This window comes from Callorhinus ursinus, unplaced genomic scaffold, assembly GCF_003265705.2.
Source record: "Callorhinus ursinus isolate GAN/ISIS: 27379988/994484 unplaced genomic scaffold, GSC_fseal_2.0 scaffold30, whole genome shotgun sequence".
Lineage (NCBI taxonomy): Eukaryota > Metazoa > Chordata > Mammalia > Carnivora > Otariidae > Callorhinus > Callorhinus ursinus.
In genome coordinates this window covers 16,086,608-16,104,743 of record NW_027397092.1, presented here as the reverse complement: position 1 = coordinate 16,104,743, position 18,136 = coordinate 16,086,608, and positions in this window count along the sequence as shown.

The following is an 18,136-nucleotide window of genomic DNA, read 5'->3' as shown; positions in this document are numbered from 1 at the left end:
ATTCCAGAGTGACTGCCCCTTTTCACTCCCACCAGCAATGAATGTGAATTCCTTTGCTCCACATTCTCACTGTGCATTTGGTGTTGTTGGTGTTTTGGTTTCTCAGCATTCTAATAGGTGTGTAGTAGTATCTCATTGTTTTAATTTGCAATTCCTTAATGGCATGTGATGTTGAGCATCTTTTGATATACTTAGTTCTATCTTCTTTGATGAAGTATCCAGATAACTTGCCCATTTTTTCATTGGCTTGTTTTTTTATTTTTGAGTTTTAAGAGTTCTTTATATATTTTAGATAACAGTTTTTTATCAGATATGTATTTTGCAAAGGTTTTTTCCCAGTTTGGGGCTTGTCTTTAATTCTTTTGAGATCATTTTACTTTTAACCTATCTTTACATTTAATGCGGGTTTCTTGTATATAGCATATAATTGTCTTGCTTTTTCACCCAATTTTATAATCTCTGCCATTTATTTTGTGTGTTTAGACCATTTATATTTAATATGATTATGATATAATTGGATTAAAAGCTATCATTTTTTCCAGTTGATTCCCATTTGTTCCATCTGTTCTTTGTTCCCTTTTTCCTGTTTTTCTGCCTGCTTTTTGATCGATTATTTTTTATAATTCCATTTTATCTCCATTATTGACATTATTTGTACCTCTTTCAAACAAATTTTAGTGGTTGTTCCAGAGTTTATAATATAGTCTTTTATTCATCTCAGTCATCTTTCCATTAATATTATACTATTTCATGTATAGGTTAACAACTTTGTGGGATGTCAGGGTGGCTCAGTGAGTTAAGCATCTGTCTTTGGCTCAGGTATGATCCCAAGGTCCTGGGATTGAGCCCCGCAACAGGCTTCCTGCTCAGTGGGGAGCCTGCTTCTACCTCTCCCTCTGCCGCTTCCCCTGCTTGTGCTCTCTCTCTCTCTCTGTGTCAAAGAAATAAATAAAATCTTAAAAAAAAGAACCTTGTAATAATACCCTCAATTTCTGCCTCCTAATTTTGTGCTATAGTTGTCATGAATTTTCTTTATCAAATGCTATAATTCCATAATACTTTGCTACTATTTTTGCTTTAGACAATTATCTTTTAGGTGATAAAAAATGTGAAAAACATATTTTATATTTGTCTTCATTTATCCTTTCCTAGACACCTTTATTTCTTTGTGTAGATCCAGGTTTCTGTTGGGCAGATCTGTGGGTAGTGAATGATCAGCTTTTATTTATCTGAAAAGATATTTCACACTTCTGGTTTCTAGTCCATCATGTAAGGAGCTTAGAAGTTGGTATTCCATCCTAGCAACAAGTAAAAAAGCTGAACAAACTGAAAAATCAACAACTCTTTTAGATCCATCTGAGAAGTGAGGTCACAGGACAAATCTCTGTCCCATAAATTGGAGACATATGTAGATAGAATCACAACTTATTGGAGCAGAAACCAACCTCCATTGGAATAAGTACTGGCATAGAAAAGCCCTAAACTGTGATTAACAAACTGCTGGATGTTCAATGTAGACAAGCTTAAGAAATCAAAGCTCCAGGGGGATCCTAGTTATTAGAAGGCTCTCATGCTTTTTTGAGTTTTACCCCAGAAAATCTACCAGGTTCTCACAGTGAAAATCACAGAAAAAGCTTCTCAACAGGGGTAGAGAAAAGAAACTATTTTGAATTAGGCCAGTGCATTCTGTTCTTAACAAGGCCTGCCTCCAGGAGAAATTATTTTATTAGAACATAATCTGCTAGGGTATTATCAGAGCCTAATCATCCTGATGGAGGGAAATTATCCAATTCTAGTTCACTCTTGCCTTCCATGTAGTGAAGGGAAATACCAACTCCAGTTCCCTTTAGCCATCCTCTCCCTACTAAAGGGGTTGGGGGGAAACGAGAAATTGAAGTTGACAGTCCATGGGCACAGGCTTATCAAAAGAATTAGACTTAATCATGGGACTATAAAACACTTCTACTCTCTCCACACCTTACCACTACTTACTAAGGCCTACTCACCACAGTTTGTTTTACTGAGTGCATCATGTCTTCCTTTCAACAAGAGATTATAAACCATACTGAAAGAAAAAAAAAAAAACCCACAGTTTGAAGAGACAGAGCAAGCATCAGAACTAGATTAGATATGGCAGGGATGCTGGTGTTATCAGACCATAAATTTAAAACAATGATTAATATACTAAAGACTCTAAATTCTTCTTCTTTTCTTCAACTCTGTTTCCTTCTTCTGGGACCCTAATTACACATATGGTATACCATTTAATATTGTCTCACAGCTCCTGGATACTCTGCTCTGGTTTTTGTTTTTTTGTTTGAGGAATTTTCTATGCATTTTTTTTCTTTGTGTGTTTTAGTTTGCATAATTTGTGTTGCCCTATCTTCAAGTTCCCTAATTCTTTCCTTGGCTGTGTTGAGTCTGCATTGAGCCTTTCAAAGGCATTCTTTAGCTCTCTTACTACATTTCTTTTATTTCTAGAATTTCCACTTAATTCTTTTTTATAATTTCCATATTTCTGCTGAAATTCCCCATCTGTTCATACCTGTCGTTCATTTTTTTCCACTCAGACCTTTAATTTACTTATCACAGATATATTAAATTCCCTGTCAGATCATTCTAGTATCTCAGTTTTCCCTGATTGTGTTTCAGATAATTGCTTTGTCACTTAACAGCACTTTATTTTCTTGTTTTTTAAATCTGTCTTGTAGTTTGTTGTTGTTGTTGTTTGTTTTGTTTTTATTCATTTGAGAAAGAGAGAGAGCACGGGCAAAGGGGAGGGTCAGAGGGAGAAACTGACTCCTGCTAAGCGGGGAGCCCAACGTGGGGCTGATCCCAGGATGCCAGGATCATGATCCGAGCTGAAGGCAGACACCCAACTGACTGAGCCACCCAGGTGCCCCTGTCTTGTATTTTTATTGCATACTTACCTCATGTGTATGCAATAATTATGTGTATGTAAAATCATGATGTAAATATGGTATTTTTCTGGAAGTGTGCCCAGTTCTTCTCCTAAACTATTAATATGGGGCATTGAATGAGTTTAGTTTGTGAACCTGGGTTTGAGATCTTTTTTGTTCATATGTTTGCTTTTAGTGTACCTTCAGCTTCAAAACATTTTGCTTAGGATAGGGGCTAAGTTTCCAGAGTTTTTTTTTTTTTAATTAATTATTTGAGAGAGAGAGCATGAAAGCAGGGGGGAGGGTCAGAGGGAGAAGGAGAGAGAGAGAAGCAAGAGAAGCAGACTCCCTGCTGAGCAGGAGCCTGACACATGAGGCGGGGGAGTGAGGCTCCATCCCAGGACCCTGAGATCATGACCTGAGCTGAAGAGCCAGATGCTTAACCTACTGAGCCACCCAGGCGCCAAGTGGTGCCCCCAACCCCCCGCTTTTTTTTTTTTTAAACAATCCTACTCCACCTGCAGCTTTAAGACTTCCCAGTACACTTGCATCTCAGAGGGATTTTTCTCAGTGTACTCTTGCTCCTCCTTGGCCGTAATCTTCTGTTGCTCACCTAGTGGTGGGGACCAGTGAGAACCCTATGTTGTTCTGGTGCAGCCTCAGTCTTAGGCTACAAAGTCCATTGCTTTTGGCGAGGGTCAGGAAATGATCTGGCTCCAGATCTTTAGAAGTACCACTTTTGGGGGGATACAGTAATGTCTCCGGACCAAGACCCACCAAAGATACAAGGAAGAGTTTGACTGTCATGAGATGCAGGTCAGGATCACTGAGAAAGCCAGAGGACCCATCTTTCTTGTGAGCATCCAGTGGAGGTCTGTGGAGAAGAGCATGTGAGAGGTGTGAATTTCCCTTGTGTCTGTGACTCCCTAGAATCCCATATTGTCACATCACCCATGCTTTGCCTTTAGTAGTTTGTTTAAAAATTTTATGAGAATTTTTCTTACCCGCTTCTATGATGTCCAGTGTTTCTTCCTTTTGTGCTCTGCTTCCTTTTGTACTTTGCTCATTCCAGCTCTCATTGGTGGCACCTGTCTTTCCCTAGACTTAAGGCTTTTTGATTGTCCTATGATCTCAAATCTCTAATGGGTTCAGGAAAAGTTATAGTTTGTAGTTCATCCAGCTATTGTTGTTGTCATTGTTGTTAGGGTATGAGCAATACTATTCCCAGATTTCTACATCCTGGAATTTTCTTCATGTTTTAAGGACTTTTTTTTCTTCATCCATCCATGCTACATTTAATATATAGCATGATAGTTGATATTTCCCTTTTATTTGCAGTTTTTATTTCCTTTTTGTCTTACATTTACTTAGATAGTGACTTTTTTAAAAATTTCAAGGTGGTTGAGATTTTTATTTAATCTTTTGATCTTTATTTCTATTGTTTTAATATTGTAGTTGAAGAATATGGGCAATTAAATTTTCACTTTGAGAAATATGGTAAAGTTGTTCGTATGACTTTTTGATCAGAATGTATATTCAATATTTATGAGATATAGTGTTTAATATCTCTATTAAGCCAAGTTTATTAATTATTAATAATAGGTTCTCTATATTCTTAGTTGTCTACTTAATATGTTAAAGATTAAAATAAATATTTTAAAGCTAACCATTATAATGGTTTTACCATTTTTTTCTTGAATTACTTCTCTTTCTTCCTGGTTGTTTTACTTATTTTTTTTTAAGATTTTATTTATTTATTTGAGAGAATGAGATAGAGCATGAGGCGGGGGAGGGTCAGAGGGAGAAGCAGACTCCCTGCTGAGCAGGGAGCCCGATGTGGGACTCGATCCTGGGACTCCAGGATCATGACCCGAGCTGAAGGCAGTTGCTCAACCAACTGAGCCACCCAGGTGCCCCTGTTTTACTTATTTTGTAAGCTGTTATTCATCCCAGAAATGTTTATAAATGTCTTTATTTTAGAATATCATACAAAATAATCCTTTGATTTTATTTAGCCTTTTTTTCTATTACTACTTCTGATTTTTTCCTTGCTTCATGTATCTTTGCCCATCTATTTATTTTTAATCCATCTGCTCTGTCCATATCCACTGCAGAAACTCAAGTCCAAGTTTACTGTCATCCTTTTCCTAAACTAATGAAATAGGATCCTAATTGGTCTCCTTGTTTCTGCTTTTACCTTACTAAATCCATTCACCACTCTGCAGCCAAAGTGATCCTTTTCCAGCAGAAAACTCTCCCTGGCTTCTCTCATATTTATACTTACCATGCCTTATATTACACAGTCTACCCCCAGTCTACCTCTCCAAACTCCCCTCATACCACTCTCTGCTTTGCTGATTGTGCTCTCGTTATACTGGCCTTATTTCTTACCCGTAACCATGCCATGCTTTTACAAACCTTGGGGCTTTTGCACTAGGCATTCTACCCAGAAGACTTCTTGCAACTAATGCCTTCTTTTCATTTAGGATTAAGTGTGTTTGTTAGAGAATTTTTTTCTGACCACCCAATCTAAAGTAGCCATTCTGTCACTCTATCACTCTCTTCTGTTGTTTTAGTTTTTCTTTGGGTATTTTCTAACAACTGAATTAGTCTTGATTAATTAATTGTGCCCTCAGTGAGAGCGGGTGCCTTGTATGAGTTGTTGGCGGCTGTATCTCTGGCATCTGTGACCCCGCACGTGTCAGCGCAGTTCTCTTCAGCTATTGCTTTGATCGTTAAGTCTTTGTCTAATCCATTTTCTCCTTCTAAAACTTCTTTTGTATTTACTTTTCCTGGTCTGGAGTTTCCTTGTGGATCTTTTTATTTTCTTCTTTTTCTGTTTTTCCTTCAGTATCTTAGAATTTCTTTCAAGTTTGTCACTAATTCCCCGGTTCTGTGTTCTGTAGTATATAATGTTCTGTTCACTACTTCCACTGAGATTTAGTATGTGTAGTTCTGCAATCACATTTTTTTCTCTCCACACATTGTTGGTTTTTTTTTTTTTCCTGATTATATTGTTCCTCTTGACAAAGTGTCCTTTGAGATTATGTTGGAAAATTTATTCCTCAGGTTGGAGCACATTTTTGAACTGCTAAATTTGTTTGCCTCACATTTTAATTTATTTATTTGCTTATCATTACAGAGAGAGGCCTGAGTTTGCTTAGTACTAGAAGCTGAAGTGGACTTGACCGTAGATTGTATCTAAGCTCCTTTAATGCTTTCAGGTTTCTGAGATATTCAAGAGCAGAATGGGGAGTGAGGTTGTGATAAAGGGAAGAGTCAGGTCTAATACAGGGTATAGTCACTTTCATCAAAGGAAAACTCTTCCAGGCTTGGAGAGTCAGTGGAGTTAGGGACTCTTCCAGCTATATCTGAAGATGGGGTAACTGTACTAATAAACTAGAGCCACCTGTTCGTTATCTATATCAACTCTGGCTGGAACATGTAGCATGGTTCCTGGCACAGAATTAGTCCTCAGAATATGTTTGTTGAAGTGAACCAAAGCATACTGAATGACTGCTGAATTCCTCACTCTGTGCTGGGTGCTGTGGAAAAGAGACAGATGAAAAAGTCACATTTCATTCCTGCAGTGGGCTCCACCTAGTAGGGATTTTAGCCATTTGAAGAGTTAAACAGTAAAGGAAGACATTGCTCAAGAAATCTAGATGTGCTAAAAGAAGGGAGAACTCCCTCTGAATTGGTTAGTTGGGGAATTCTTCCAGAAGGGGACAATATTAACTGGGTCTTAAAGAAGTGGTTGGAAAAAGGAAGGATGTGGTTAGGGTGGACTAGGTGGTGGGAGTAGCTGATATAAAGATGATGTAGAGGCCCAAATCAGCATATGTATGTGGGAGAAGTTAAAGGTTTAGTTTCTCTGGGACCAACGAGGCATGCAGGGTATAGAGTAGGTAGGCCCTAGCCCAGTGAGCTTGGGCCTTGATTGCTAAGCGTAGGATTTTAGCTTCTACCTTGTGGCTTCAGGAAGGTACTGGAGGCCTTTGAGCCAGGAAGAAATGGTTAGAACCGTTTCAGGAAGCTCCTTCAGTCTATTTCCATTGGTGAGAGATTGATAGGTTATAAGATACCTCTTTTTGTGCTTTTCTTTCTTCTCACCTGTCTCTTCTCTATTTCTTCTCTTGCCCCAACCGTGATCAATTTTCTGAGATATTCCCTGGAGTGGCTTCTGATTACTACCATCCCCAAAGCAGGAACAAGGTCACAGTACACATTTTACCTCCCACTAGCTACTGCAATTTGGGCCCTGGGATATAGCAGAGGCTTTAGAATTTTCCAAAGGGGAGTTTTGCATCCTGAACTCTGACCTAGGGGCATACAAGAGAGTTGTCATGTTCTTATCAGATAGCTTATGAGCACTGGCCTTCAGAACAGAAATAGCACATGGTAGGAAGATTATATTGTCACTCCATGCCTTGGGGATGGATAGAGAGAAGCGGTATCAGACTCACTGATTGTCTGAGCTCCTAATATTTTTTGCCTTATCTAAAGCACCACCTTGCCAGAAGGGCCCAAGAGATCTTCATATAGTTGAAAGGTTAGAAAGTTGAGGCCTCCCTCAACCCATCACTCTGCCTCCTGAGTCACTGCCTATGGAAGATAGGGAAGTCCAGCCTCACCACTGTCCAACCTTCTGCTTCCTTTGGCCAGTCGCCAAAGTGGGGCATCTCACTAATGGAAATGGAGACAAAGGTATCACCCATATATCATCAGGATTACACTCTTCTTCTATTCTGAATTTACTATTCTTATTCCATATCAGTCCATTTCACTAATATACCCCCTTTCCTCACATATATGAGGTTTTTGTGTGTGCAGCAGATGCTTGAGAAGATTTGAGGTGCCAGAAGTATTTTATGCTGCCATGGTGCTTGCTCTTGGCCTCATCTGTCATGTGTTTCTCAAGTATTTAGTACTGTTTTCTGTTATCAACCTCCATTATGCATATTCTCCTACCCTTTGGCAATCTGCCCCAAACAAATGGGACAAACTTAACCATATATGGCTATTTAATTAAATATGACTAATTAATTAAAATTAAATAAAATGAAAAGTCCTCAGTTGCCTTAACCATATTTCAAGGGCTCAATAACTACATGTGACTAATGGCTCCTATATTGGATAGTGTAGGTATATCACACTCTCATCATCACACACTGTTCCATTGGAACTGCTGGCCGAGAATAATACTGCCACATTCCAGCAGGACTGTCCACATGGATGTAGGTTCTCCAAGGCTAGTTCAAGTTCTTCACTGCCACTGTGTGAAAGTAGATACACCTCTTCATTATTCCAGTTGTCCATCTGGTAGCTATTATTAGACACACACACACACACACACAGAGTCACCCATTATAATATTCTTACAGACTGGATATTATAAACCCACAAGGAAGAAGAGAAACATTTTTGAAATTACTCTATAATTACCCACAAGAAAATGAATACCTCATGGTATTATACAAAGAAGTACTCCCCCTTTCAAATTATGCCCTTTGAGCCTTTCAGAAATAGGAAAATAAACGCATTTCTGAACCACTCTCCTTCAATGGCACACCATTCAGTTCTAAAAGGATACAACAGAAGCTTTTCTTTTTTTTTTAAGATTTTATTATTTATTCGAGAGAGAGAGAATGAGAGATAGAGCTTATCTATTCATTCAGAACCTGATGAAGTGCTCATCTTCTCCCCCATCGGTGCTGAGGCTCTGGACAAAGAGACAGCAAGCCTTAGTGTTGGGATGACCTTACATGCTGTAGGCTTTGTCATTTCACACCTTAACCTCAAAGGAAGTCCTTCTTGTTCTTGGGATGAAGTGCTTTAGTTCCCACAACTCTTCTCTGAAGTCATTGTAGAGTGGGTGGAGGGACGTAAGGGCAATGCTTTGGTCTGAACTTTTTGGGTAACCTTAGGAGTGGATCTATTAAAACCAGAGGGTTTTTTCCTTTACCACACCACCCCCAGGATTCCATTTCCTGCAGATGTGTTATCAGCACCTGTAGCCATCTTGGCCCAAGCCTTTGGATCATACCTTGGGACGGCTCCACCCTCTGCCTTGAGCTCCGTTTGTACCTCTCCAGTGGAAACAATGACTTTCTTTGTCCTGTCTTGGTGGGCAGCTTCTTTCCTCTCTTACTTGGTTAACTGAAGTGGGAATTACAATTACTACCCTTGTGGGTAAAAGACGTTTTTTCCTCCATGTTGGTAAAAGGTAGGTAGTGGCTTCATCTGCCACTCTTATCTGTGGATATTAAAAGAACCTTTTCTCCTGATGCAGACTGCTGCCTCTGCTCCTGGCCCTTTCCAGCTTCAATTCTGTTTTGATATCTACTCACCTCTTTTTCTGACCCTGATGCTATCCTGGACCATTCTTCTATCCCTCACTCTGCCCTTCTTCCAGCCACTGCACTGGACTCAAAGTGAGCTGAGAGGTGCAGTCTTTCAAAGTCCAGGCAAAGTGCCTCAAAGGTAGGAGTACTGCTGAGAGGTAGAGTGACATGGGGAGAGAGACACAGACTCTGAAGCTGGTACCTTCCATGGCCTTCCCTCCTTCCTGTCCCTGAACTTCTTTGAGCAGAGGAGCCCTTATCATCTGGCCCAGGCCCTGGCTATCCAGTACCTTGGGCCTGCCCCCTGTACCCTATTTGTGGGCATTCGGCTGTGCGGAGGAAGAGAGCTGGCCCATACCTCCATGTTCAGGAGTCAGGGAGACTTACAAGCATGACGGTTGAGGCCTAGGCAGAGACATCTACAATCAAGTCACCCTTGATCCACAGGACCCCCAGCAGAGGGAGCAGGCTCCAAACGTTCACGTGTCCTTGGCCAACTCCTAATCATTTTATAAAAAACCACTGTTTTTAATTAACCAAATTTTGCATGAATACACTATCTTCCTGTAACATGTTCCCTTCCTCTAAAAAAAGGAAAGTTATTTAGCCTTATGATTCTATAATCGTAAAGCTAAATAAACTGCTCTGCCTGATCCCATTCCCTGTCTCAGTAACTACAGTTTCCAGCAAGGTATATATCCTCCCAGTTTTTTTCTATACATTTCCTTACTGATCCTATATATCTATAGATAAAAGGATTGTTCTGTGTTTTACTATACCTGTCACCCTACAATTGTCAGTCAGTGACATCTCTTAGAGATCTCTCCATGTTGATTCAAAGAGATCATGTGCATTTTGGAATTGCTGCACCATGTTCTCTAGCACGAACACACCTCAGTTTATTCGTTCATCTCTGCTTGATGGACATTTTATGTGTCTCCCAGATTTCACCTCAACAAATAGGCTGCAGTGAGTATTCTTGCGTATGCTTCATTAAGCACATGAGCAAGCATCTTTCTTGCTTAGATATACCATAAGAAACCACAGACTCATAGGGTATGCATATTTATATTTAGTAGAGTCTGTCAACTTGATCTCTAGAGAATAGTTGTACCCACCAACAGCCACTAACATTATGTATCCACTAACAGCCTGTTGAAACCATTGTCTTGATGTTATCAAATGTCGCATACAGAATTTCTGACTTTTGCATTTCTCAACTTCCTTAGAGATGCTAAACATCTTTTTATTTATTTATTGGGCATTTTTGTTTATTCCTAATGTCAATTATGTGTTCATATCCTTTTTCTGTTAAGCAGTTATTATTTGTTAACTTTTTGATATTCTTTATATACTCTGAATATTAATTCTTTTTCTCTTAGAAGTGTTACAAATGTTTTTTTCCCTAATGTCTCACTTATTGTTTATTTTATTGTATCTTTTAATTATATTAAAGTATTTCATTTTGTTGGAGTAAAATGATCAAGCTGTAAAATGACCCTTTTTGTGTGTCTTAATTAAAAAGACTTCTTCTCCCCCCAAGGTTATAAACACATTATCTTATATTTTTCTACTCTTTATTCCTTATATTTAGGGCTTTAATATGTCTGAATTTATTTTTGTGAATGGTATGAAGTAGGATCTAGCTTTATTTTTTCCTCTGAAGTGATAACTGTGTGGAAGCTTTGTTGATTGTCTCCCCAGTATTAATTCTTCCCTCCTCCCTTGCTAACAGTATTCTGAATTTCCTAGTCGGGTGGTATGTATGGAATTGCTCTTACCTTCACCTCTTAAAATGGATGCTACTTGGCTTAAGCCAGTCAATGCATCCCATCCTGGCTATAGGGCATGAATGATTCAAATGAGTAAATGACCCTTTGGGGGCCAGTGATACATGAAATAATGTTTGCTATGAGTTTCTGAGAAAGAGACTCTCTTTGTACTGTTGGCTCAGTTGCCTCTGACAATCATCTTACTTCCACATAGGAAGCTAGTCTTAGGATGAACCAGTGCAGTGGAAGGCAAGGAAGAGAGAGCAAAAGAAATCAGATTCTTGCTGATATCATGGATTTACTGGATCTCTCCTGTTCTGAAATCCAGTCTGCCTCTGGACATTTCTTATACATGAGCCAAGGCATTTTATTTATTGTTTAAACCGTTCAAGTTGAGTTTTCTTTTACTTAAAACTATTACTTAAAATCTTTTACTTAAGGGATGCCTGGGTGGCTCAGTCAGTTAAGCGTCTGCCTTCAACTCAGGTCATGATCCTGGGATCCTGGGATCGAGCCTCGCAATGGGCTCCTTGCTCAGCGGGGAGCCTGTTTCTCCCTTCCTCTTGTGCTCTCTCTCATTCTGTCTTGCTATCTCTCTCTCTCAAATAAATAAATAAAATCTTTAACAAATTTTTAAATTAAATTAAATTTAAAAAATTTTTACTTAAAATTGGGTAGTATTCCTAACTGATTTAATAACATTTATCTGAATACTGTCCATTGAAAGATTCATCTGTTTCACACTGCTATTAAATACCACTTGTGGTAGACTCAGGCCTGCTGACTGAAAGACCCAGAGTAAACATGAACAGAAAACTTCGAGTCTCTACAGCTAGGTAAGGATAGATTGCCCAAAATACTGGCAACAAGAATTTTCAAGGCCTAGAATAAACATATTAGGCCTATACAATGTGGTTTACTGAAGAGTGGAGTTATTGCTTTATTTGTTAGGTGGGATTGTAAAAGGCACTGAATACTCTTCTGGGCTCTCCTCACCTGATGGACATCTAATTTCTGTGCAGGCTGCCAAGACCATTGAACTTGGGGGATGCCTTTGTGAGAAAGCAAGAAAGGCAATGGGGAGCCACACCACCCCCACGCATCATTATCTTCTGAATATCCTTTGTACTCCTAATTATTAACTACTTCAAGAGTAAACCAAAACAAAAGCAACCTTGAAGAGAGTCCAGGTCAGCATTATTACCCACCCCTGAATCTTGACTTTATCTTTCTCCATAAATCCCATGAATATGTGGGTATGTTTCTGGACTCTTTATTCTGTCTCATTGACTTATTTCTTTATGTACCCATACCACCCTGTTTTAATTCCTCTTGTTTTATTAACATATTTGATATTATAGAGGACAAATCCTCTACCATCGTCCTTCAAAATGATCTTAAATATTCTTCCATCTGATTTTTAGAATCAATCTGCCAGGATCCATGAGACATTCTGTAGGAATTTTGATTTTGATAGAATTAGGATAGAATTTATAATTGGAGGAAAATTGACTTTTGTGGTATTCGGGTAAGCTGCTGATTTTTGTCTGTTGATCTTGTATCTGGCCATATCATTCAACTCCTGGGTTTTCTGTGTAGAGTCTCACATCATAAAGAGGTAATAGAAGACAGTGATTAAGAGCACAGAGACTCAAGTCAGACTGCCTGGGCTTAAATCTGGCTCTCCCATTTACTAGCCAAGTACCTCAACATCACTATTATTTAGTTTCCTCATCTGTAAAAATGGGTTTGATACTAATACCTTCCTCATAAAATGGTTCTTAGGATTAAATGAGTTAAAATACACAAAGCATTTACTATGAAGCAAGCAGTAATAACCATCATCCTCATTTATTTAAAAATAACAAGTTTGGTTTTTTTTTAAATACTCATATCTATATTTCTTATCTTAATGCACTGGGTAGGACTTAAGTACAATATTGAAGAGTAGCATGGATAACGGGTATTGTTGTCTTGTTACTGCCTTTAATGGGATTTCTTCTAATGTTTTTCTATTAAAGCCCTGGGTGTTATACATGACTGTTGAATCACTGAACACTACATCAAAAACTAATGATGTACTATATCGTGGCTAACTAAACATAATAAAAAAAAGGGGGGATTGTATTTGCTATAGATTTCTAGTATAATCCTTGATCTTATTAAGAATGCTTCCTGGTGGTGCTAGTATAAAGTGTTGGCTGAAGCAATGAGTAAGGCACTAGGCTAACCTTGCTCACAGCCCATGAGGCATAAAGTAGCCAGGGCCACCAGAGAAGTCAAGACAGGGCTGCAGGTGATCCAAGTGGGCCCATTACCCACCTTCTTCTCTTGGTGAGTCTCAGGCTTGAAAGGGGCCTCTTGGAGGTGTGCTTGGGATGAACATATGATAGTCTCTGTGCCGCAAAGAAGAGGGCTCTGGCCTGTGTGTATAAGTGTGTATGCAGGGATATATATGTGTGTGTGCATAAGTGAGCATGTGTGCTCACTCTGGTCCAGGTCCCTGCAGCAGCAGGTTTATGGGGCCCTGTTTAGCTGTCTTTTTGTAGCAGGGGGAGAGGGGCTCCTGACTGCTGTGTGTTTTGGGATCGTCATATTTTTCTGTAGCAGCACCCCTATGTCATTTGCCTCCACCCCCTAGAGGCTGGCAGGGTGATGACTGAAGCATCAGACCTGTGGTTTCCATAACAGGAAGTGATTTAGATGCTGAAAGCTAATTTTAGATGAGTTGATATGGGGTTTTCAAAGAATGTTTCAGGGGAGGTTTTCACGCTCCAGGTTCAGCCCCCTGCTTCTCTCATCTGCAAGGGGCTGACAGTATCCTACTACTATCATTGTCACTGTCTAGCTGGGTGAGCTCATGTCCAGCTGGGTAGGTCTCTCGGGTAGAAAATCAGGGCTGGTTTTCCCTGGATTCCAGGCTGCCTGAGTCATTGTTTCTGGTCTCAAGCTCCAGGCAGTTTCTTGTGATTCAGCACAGGCTGGCTCTAGGCCAGGCTGACCCAGGGCCTCTTAACCCTGACTAGGACGGCCTGCAGGCTCCATGGGTCACATCAGGACAGGGCCATCTACCCCCACCCAGGCTGAGGCCTGGGTCAGAGATGACTTGAGGCTTCTGGCCCAAGAGAAGTGTCATCTTGGAGAGCAGGCACTTAAATGCGGAGTCTTCTCTGGGCCATCCACTTCCTGAGCCTCTTAGAAGGGACCCAATATGACCACACTAGCGATTACATCATTGCTTCAGCCCTGGAGGTTAGGATTCCTTCTGGTAGCAGCAGACACATACACACACACACACACACACACACACACACACACACACACACACAGGGGAATTAGCACAGAACTTTCAGAGAATCCTGTCCTCCTGGAGCTGAAACCCTACTGGTGGGCCCCCTCAGAGCTAAATGGTTTCTGTCTGTCAAGACCTAAATACAGAAAATGGAAGATGGGCGGTCTCTGCTTGCCTCCACAAAGGTCTACAAAGCCCATTCTCATCTGCTGTGCCTTCCTCTAGGACTTCCACAGCAATCCCTGCAGCAGAGAATGCCACCCCATTCTCAGAGAAGAAATCAGGTCTTGCTCTGCTAAGGAAGAAGGCCCAGGGTTATACGGTAGAGTGGCAGTCAGAGCCAGGCTAGGTGCTAGCCCGTGCAGCATACTGCCAGTGGGGGGCCCAACGTTCAGAGAAGGAGCTCTATGTGTCTGATCCCGGTGGCAGCCAGCCACGAGCCCCTGCCACAAGCCTGGGGGTCTCTCAAAAGCTGGGGAAAATATAATTGAAGTCTCTGCCTGGGTTTAATCTACCCCTTGTCCTGCTATGGGGTGAGGTGCAACCCGAGAGCTGAGGCTAGGCCTTTAGGTCTTAGTTGGTATATAAGAGGAGACACTACTGCCCAAGAGAGGCTATAGACAGACGTTTCCAGAGCCAAACAGGCAGCCTTTTCTTTGGCCTCCATAGCCAATCAGTCCCCTGAAGAGGATCAAGTAGGGCAGGACAGGTGACCAGCACTAAGGCTGGACTCAGCAGACCCAGAGAGGAGGAGAGCATTCTCACAAAATCACCAGGAATTGCAGACTAATAACATAGACTTAGATGGTGTGAGGTAAGCCCTGCTTCAGAGTTCCATTGAAGGTATCTTTGACCTATTTTCAAGGCCTGTGGTGGCAGGAGGAATTTTTGGCCACATCATAAAGAGTTTTGCGGCCACCTCTGATAGACCCAGCTCAGGAAGTTGTAATTTTCCACTATTAGGTTGTTAGTCACCAAAGCGATCCCTGCCCCCAGCTCCTGGCTCCTGCACTGCGGCAGGCTGACAAAGGTAGGCTGTCCAGTGGAGAAGCCCTGCCTCTGTAGGTTAGGCCCTGAGCATTGAAGCTGGGTCCTCTCTGCGTCTGACTTCTTTGTGGAGCCTCACAGCCCCATTCCAAGATTTACATAAACATCTTGAGTGCTTTGTCTTCACCGGGACATTTAGTTTGGACAAGAAATTCCTTAACCAATAAATTCCTTAACCAATACCAATGAAGGAGTATGGGTAAAGAGTAGCTCCCAGAAAATCCACTCAAGGAAAGACCCCTGTACTCTGTGGTATCAGTAACTGTGAGGGTCCAGTCTTTCTGGGGCATTTTCATTTTAAGAAAAGAGAAAGTCGTAAGCTGAAGGAATCTATTAATAGAGGTATTTCATAAAGCACTTTCAGGAAATCATGCAGGGCTCAGAGCTCCTTGCCCGTTAGAAAGATGGGGTTGTGTGGTGTTCACACCTGGATCCCCAGGCTTCACTCAGGGAGGCAGAATTAGATGCAACTCACCCTTCTGTGGGGATTTTGCCTAGTTAGTCCCTTCTCCCAAACTCTTGGGTTGTCTCATCTTAGCTCCTGGGCTCACCTGGGTGCGTCTGAGGAGCATTCCTGCTCCTGGAATCGGTGGAGCACTGCCAGGCTGAGGGCTAAGGAGAGCTGCCCCCTGAGCCCTGCTCCCAGAGCCACGGGGACACTCATACATCTCATTTGCCAGCTGGTGGCATTTTCCTAAATGGAAAGGGCAGGAGTGGACTCCTCTGTGGCCTTTAAGGGAACCTTCCTCCCTGAGCCTGCAGTGGTCTCTGGCTTGGCCTCTGTGATCATCTCTCAGTCAAGGCATGTATGTGGTAGATAAGAACACAGGGAAGCAGGGGTCTCTGCATTGGTGGCAGGCAGAATGGGGTGGGAATGGGGAAGCTAGGCTTTTCCTGTTCTTATTTCTATCAGAAACAGTCTTAATGTGGCCACAGTGGTTCGTTTGTTTGTTTTCTTGCTTGTGTGTTTGTTTGAAAGTAACCCTTCTTTTGCTGGAGGAGCCAGGGATTGACCCAATGTTCCAGATGTTTGGGAGCCTCCAAGGGTCCTTTTCAGGCCTGTGACGTCACACCTCTCACCCCCACCCCCACCACCATAGCCAGGCTCTTGATGCTGATGTGGGTCAGAGGAGGGAGCTTAGAAATAAAATTCATTTCCAAGCTCTGGACTGTCTTCCCAGGGTAGGGAATTTACCAAGAGGATAGCTTGCTTCCCGTGGCAGGGTAGCAGATGAAGCGGCCCCGCATCCAGGGCAGGCTGAAAGAGAGGCCTGTGGCTCACATACACTACTACAGTCTAGAAATTGAGAGAACACCTGGGTAGGAGTGAGGTGACCACTCTGGCCTCAGAAGAACAGGAGTCTGAGTTTACAGGAAAGTGACTTTAGATAACTCAGGTGGGCAAGCCCCAGACATTACTGTAACCTGCTTTTACAGACATCCTTTTCATAGTGTTTCTGACACGTCCCCACCCTAATCAACAGTGCTGACCACAGTGAATGCTTTTCAGGGTGACTCAATGCCACTTCTTAGGCTGGCCACTGTGCCTTGAATATAGGCAAGGGTGCAGGTGCAGCTGGAGGTGGGACCAGCCCTGAATGGGCAACAACCCCTAGGCAGTCCCTAGGTTGTCATTAGGCAAAAGTCTCACAAGTCAGTTTGCTTCTAGGCAAAAGATAATAGTGGCTTGAACCACTGTGGGTGGTGGAGATGGTGAGAAATGTTGGATTCTGGATATATTTTGAAAGGGAGAGCCATCAGGATTTGCTGATGGAGTAGATGAGGAATATGAGAGAGAGTGCAGAGTCAGTGATGATTCCAAGGGGTTTTGCTCTGGGCAGCTGGGAAAAAGGGCCTGATGTGACCCGAGTTAAAGAAAGCCACGAATGGGGGCGCCTGGGTGGCTCCGTCGTTAAGCGTCTGCCTTTGGCTCAGGTCATGATCCCAGGGTCCCGGGATCGAGTCCTGCCGAGCAGGGAGCCTGCTTCTCCCTGTCCTCCCCGCTTGTGCTCTCTCGCTATCTCTGTCACTCTCTCTCTCTCTCAAATAAATAAAATCTTAAAAAAAAAAAAAAGGCCACGGATGGGGTGTGTTTGAAGGGGAAGATCGGGGGTTCACTTTAGAATGTGTGAAATGGATGATAATATCCACTTCCTGGGCTGTAGTGAGGATTAAATAATATACGAAAGCACTTAGCACTAGCACATAGCCAGCTTTCAGTAAATGTCACTTTCTCTTTTCCACTCTCGGGCAGGTGGCTGAAACCTGAGCAACTGGGGGTCCTCCCAGCCAATTTGACTAATTGTCTTTCTGTAGAAATAATGAGCCAATCAGATGCCAAGTCATTCTCCTCTCAGGTGGTTTTCTCACCCTTCAGAAAACTTTCACTGTTGCTAACAGGGTCTTTCACTTTGTCAAAGTTTTCTCAGCAATGTTGACACACCAATGTGATGATGAGTTTCTGCCTCAGTGGCACCATGGGGCCCAGGCAGCCTCTCTGGGGGACTCCCCCTCTCCATGTCAGTCAGTCTGCAGGAGGCAATACCTTCTTCTAACAGTGGATAGAGATTAAGGGAAGGAGTTTCTCTGGAAGCTACACTTTTTATTTTCCAAAGACGTTTGACATAATATTAGATCACAACTTTCTCTTAGCTCTTTGAATCAAAATAAACTATTGACTCTGAGTAAAATTGCTAGCATGTGGCCCATTACAACTGCCAAATGAACAAAACAGAAAAGGTGACAACATGTAAGAAATTGTTCAGGAAGTGTGTACGTGTG